This window comes from Cimex lectularius, unplaced genomic scaffold (assembly GCF_000648675.2).
Source record: "Cimex lectularius strain Harlan isolate CLEC.00 unplaced genomic scaffold, Clec_2.1 scaffold103, whole genome shotgun sequence".
Lineage (NCBI taxonomy): Eukaryota > Metazoa > Arthropoda > Insecta > Hemiptera > Cimicidae > Cimex > Cimex lectularius.
Genome location: NW_019392691.1, coordinates 336,922 through 342,921, shown reverse-complemented (window position 1 = coordinate 342,921; position 6,000 = coordinate 336,922).

Here is a 6,000-nt window from a genome sequence, read left to right as displayed (position 1 = left end):
TGTCTGCAGAGGTATAAATAGTTTTACTAGAAAACATTTATTATGTTATAATGTATAAAACATAAATAACAGTTGATATAATAATATTCAACTGTACTTAAAGGGATTGCAAGTACACCCAATATTAGGCGAATCTAAAGCCTAGTACGTACTGAGATTCTTTGAATCGATTCATGTTGCGGGGTAGATTCAGGGCTGCATAGATTCATTGTTGCGATGCAGCCCCGACTCTGCTCTGTGACAAAGAACCGTGTCCAGACCAAGATTCAGTTCACATTCATCAGTGCCTGCGAAAATGACGAAGGAACTAGCTCTCAGGAATTTCCCTTGCTCTTTTTTGCAATGGACGTAGTGCATCCAATTGGAAGTGCATTAAAAAAACTGTCCTTTTAAAGTGTGCATTTTTTTTTCAATTTCAGTGACGGAAACACTGAATTTTTGGGTTAAACCGTTCAATGTTTGGCTTTTCAATTCCCGATTTCTGTATTCCGTGAATGATACATCCCACAAACACCGATGGGAATGCATGTCTTCGATAAACTGTAATGTCAACGAAGTACTCCACAGCATACCTTTATACAAGGCAGTACCAACATCTTCAAAAAAACACTCACTAGAACATCGACTAAACAAATGAAGCAAGAGCGCTTGTTCCGATTCACGTCTGCACTGGCAAATGTTGCGCAACATTGAGTCAAAGAATCCCACATCAGATGGGATTCAAAAGAGTCGGAAAATGCTAGCCCGCAACACACCAGATTCATCGCAACAATGAGTCATGGTGGCCCGGACTCAGGCTAGACGCAGCCGAGACTCTCCGGAGATTCAAAGAGTCGACTCAGAGAATCCCAGTGCGTACTAGGCCTAACTTACAAGGAAATACAATGGAGTCCCATTAATCAGAATGTCTGCCTTATTCGAACACATTTTGGTCAGGAAAGTGGAAATTTTTTAGCATGCAAAATATGCATTTTTGTATTTTTCGGATAAATTTAAGTGATATGTGAATTAATGGTGAGTCATTTTGGCCTTATGCTGGGAACACACATACCCGATGCAACGTTATGTGACGCTACCCGACGCAAATCCAAAGTCCAATTTTCCGGAAGATTGTGCTACCCCCATGTACATCTGCCCAATGCTATGCAATGCTACCTCACTATGCTCTGTGATCCCCACTGTCCAGATTTTCGTCGGGTTGCGTCGAGTACAGTCGAAGACAAAAGAACCGGACACTCATATTTTTATTCAAACTACATGTATTATTGTCATTATATTAATTACAACTACTTATTTTAATATAAACCAAATTAGCTGAGATCAAAAATTCATTAGTTTTTATTAAAAAAAAAATAATAATAATAATTTTAAGGGTTTGGGAGAAAATTGATCAAGACACCAGAATACCATTTTTTGATATAATGAATTTAACTAAAAATTTATTACATGGTTTTGCCCAAAATAATGCATTAAGAACAAAAGAGATGTTGCGATTGTGATACTTTTGTGATACACTCTGTGTGACTATATGGCGTGCGCTTGACGTCGCATAGACGTGCACACCCTACCAAAACTTGACAAGGGGTTGGGTAGCATCGGGGTAGAGTCGTATAGCGTTGAGTGTGTTCCCTGCTTCAGGCACTCCAAGCTCTTCTACCTAGTTTGGTCTGTTACCTTCACGTTTTTGGTCTGTCAGAAGAATTTCAGCATCTTCAATGGTGGGCTTGATTGTTAAAAAATAGACATCAAAAGAAAATTGAATTATGGTAATGTGAAATCGATGACACAAAAATGCTAATGCAAAATAATTTATGAATCTAACCCAAAAACATTCATGTTGACGCTCAATGCTACAGGTACATCGTAGCTGGTTTTGCCACAAGTATTGGTTTCACATTAGACAGATGCCCATGTCAATCTCAGATAATATTTCTAGGATTTTTCTTTCAAGCTTAGTTTTCCGTTTGATATAGGTTAATCATTTCTTAAATGTTAGTCAGTATGTGAGACACTACTGTAGCCCAAGAGGTACACGTTTTCAAAATGTGCCTTTGGGTCTCTTGGGTTAGGAAGTTTTCATTACCTCCTTGCAATTTATGGAAAGACAAATAAAAGAATTGAATATTTGATTGCATTCTGTATCATTGTTTACTTTTGTGTAATACTTAAAAAAAATAAATTATTTCTTAATGATGGGTTCATACACCAACTTGTAGCTCTTAAAATGGCATTGTGTTATGATGATCGGCTTCAAAGGCAAGAATGGTTTAGCAGCTGTGATTGTGGCACAGATCTCTCTGTATCTTATGCCCCAGGATATCTTCCTAATGCGGTACAGCAGGCGTATTTTGATGGAAAAAGGCCTAATGAAATAAACGCTCAAGTTTAAGGAGTGGCACTGCTTATTTTCAATTGGTTTTATTTCCCAGAGTAATGTCTTCATGTGGGAAAGGAACATAGTTGGGCGTGGTCCTTCGTAGAGAAGGAGGTGGATCGCTCGAGGCCCTCTTTTACTAACAAACCCCTCGGGGAGGCTCCACCCCCAAACTCAGAATCCGCAGAATCACCTCATGCGTGCCAGGGCATTTCATTCTCGGACTCAGAGACTGCCTCTGAAGCTGTGTCTCTGTATCTGAGACTTCTCTGAGACTGAAGTCCAGGCCCGCTTTTACCCTGACTCTGCCAGAAATGACCTCAGATTTTTCTGATGAAGCATGTTTGCAACCTCCTTGGATCCTGGGTCTTTGCTGACAAAGATGTGTACATGACCTCACTTCATGAACCTTGGATTGAGTGGCTTTTTACATAGCTCTGGACAAGGGCATAGACTCCGGGCATAGTCGGCTCAGCCTTGGGTGTGGTGCAACTATATTTTTAACTGCTTCAACAAAACCTGCCTGCGTTTATACATACCTGATGAATCATGCATGTTGAAACAGTTGCCTGATTTAGGGTAAAATGTGGATTCATAGTCAATACATTAAGAAGTTTTATCGTGTACTTTGTCGTGTAAATACTCATCTTTATGCCCACTATCTTTCCATCTTTTAAATAAACAATTACATAATTCACCTATCATCCATTAATACTATTGAAATATGTCTACAATTTTTATTGTAGAAATATTAGTAAAAATACCGAATAATTGGGATTGAGTTGCTGAGTAAATCGCGATTAAGAAGTGAATTCGTGGCAGACCAAGATATAGTAACCTGTGACATTTAAGGGTTAAAATTGAAAAAGCTGAAACCCATCTGACAGACCAAAACAACGAAGATAGGCAGACCAAGTTGCATTCACCCTAATCCAGCTGATCCGATTTGTCTATAAATTTATTCCTTATTAAACCTGACATTTTTTTACCGATTCTTCATTATTGCAGTTATTCAGATAATCTGAATTTCTCCTAATCACAATTAGTTTGGACTAACAGAATTCCGCTGTACATTATGAGCTTTCAAAAATTTCCATAGAATTATAGACAATGGTTAAAATTTATAAGTGCTTGGTAATCAATTGAATCAAAATGTAGATTTACTATGTATTAGATTTTATCGTAATAAATTGTTTTTACAAAGTTGACAATGACAATATTTACCATTATATACCACATCTGAATAAGGTCCAGAAAAATGAGCAAATATAAGCCCAAATAGAGGATGCGAATGAGCTTAGATGAAGTAGCTGAGCTTACTTTGACTTCAATTTTTAAACATGGTGTTTCCAATAAATTATATTGGTTTAGTCACAGTTGACCAACAGGCTGTTCTCTTATTTATTTGTCAACAATCATGGTTTCCCTTGCCCAGATTGAAATTAGTTTGGCGTAAAAATCAGTAGGGTACACATCTGATTAAAGAGGTGCCTTGTGTGAAAACATAGATGATGTGACAAACTTCATCGTAGGATAAGTAAGTATGTACATATTTTTGGTTTTGGTCATAAAATTACACCAGTTGGCCCTAAGATAAAAGTCTCGGGTGCGAATCCAACGTCCTGCATTCCAACCTGACTTGCTTACAAATGTGCTTTTCTTTTTAAAAACACCAACATCCCGGGGGTTGATATGACCTCTGCTGTTGCGAACCCCCACCCCCACCCTAAAAAACCAATACAATTATAAATTTAATACAATATAAGATAAGCTTTTAATAAAATATAGTAAAATATTAATATAAATGTATAAATTATGTCTTTTTATAAAAAATATAGATGCTGATGATGGGTGCAAATTTTCGAAACGCCAAATAAACGTAAATAAGTAATGTATTTAAAGAAAGAAACGTTTTCTAACATTAACTTACAAACACAAAAAATAAAGATTAAAAAAATGAAGAAAATAATAAAATTGATACAAACATTAGATCAGAAATAAAGAAAATCACTTCAATTTCTTACATTCCAGAGCCATTTTGTCGAGTTTAATGGTTTTTTAAATTCTTTTCTTTGATGAAACAATAAATTGAGTAAAAAATTAACTTTTTCTTTTCCTAAAAGCATGGTTTTAAATCGAGACATCAGGGCACGATGCTTTGGGCAACAGTGTACGTGAGACATCCGTTACATAACCCAAGACTTTTGTATGGCGCGCTCTACCATCAACGATGGTTTTCAGCGGTTTAGGACCACCGGAAGTTTCCATCGACGAGAAGCAGTGGTAGACCGCGATGTACGATGGTTAGAGACGATCGTTTTATTGCTCTTACCACATTACAGAAGCGTCATTTAACGGCTTCCTTCATAGGTAGTCAACTTTATGTAGGATCAAAAGAGATCAAAAACAGTCATCAGAAAGTTTCGTGAGTATAGCGTTCTTGTCTACGTCCCACATCAGTTTCTCTATTACTGGAGAGGCATCGAGTAGAATGGCGACTATTCTCAAACCAGAATCTCGCTTGCAAACTTGAACAACGGAGGCTGTTCTCTTTACAGATCAGTCAGTGCTGGTATAGTTTGTGACAATCAGATGACCCTGTGAGGAAGGACAGGAGAAGACCTGGAATGCCTTGCTTCATATGCCACGAGTCAGTCACAACATTTTCAGACAGTCAGTTATGGTGTGGGGTGGAATCAACACCCATTCTAATACCGAACTGGTAGTACAGAATGGAACTTTGACTGCACTAAGGTACATCGATGAAGTTCTTCTGCAAGTTGTAGTCTTATTCTATCCATTTATTGGCGGCAACTTTGTGTTAATTCTTGATAATGATATAGCTAGAGTTGTCCCCCATTACTTGGCGGTTGTATGGATTACCACAATGGTCAGCACGTTCTCATGTGAGGCCCAAACCGCGGGTAACATCAATACAGTTGGGGGGGGGGAAGCATTAGTCAAGGCACGGTGCAGCGATGCTTTCAGAGATTTCGTCTCGGAGATTTCGATCGCGAAGACAGGTAAGGTCGGCCTTCCGTTGTGGACCAAGACGAACTCAAAACGTTGATTGAAACAAATCATGTAAGACCCACGGTAAATTGCGGAAGAGCTTAGTGTTGACCACTCAACTGTCGTTCGCCACCTGGAGAAAATTAGTAAATAAAGAAGCTTGACAAGTGCCTAAGAAGCCCAAAGAAATCGACGTTTTGAAATTGCACATCTCTTCGCTTGCGCCACTAAAATGATCCATTTCTCGATCCAATCATCACGTGCGATGAGAAATGGATTCTGTTCGATAACAGGACGCGTACAGGTCAGTGGTTGGACAAAGATGATGCGCCAAAACACTTCCCGAAACCAAATCTGCACGAATCTGCAAGGTTATAGTGACTGTTTCGTAGTATACTGCTGGGGTTGTTCACTATAATTTCCCGAATTTAAACTATCAGATCTATCGACAAATACTGCTAAGAAATTGACAAAATACAAGGAAAATGCAACGTATTTGTCCAGGATTGGTAAGCAATGACCGATTCTTCTTCACGATAACGCCAGGCCACATGTCGCAATGCTAACCCTGCAGAAACTTAAGGACTTAAGATATGAAACCTTACCTCACCCTC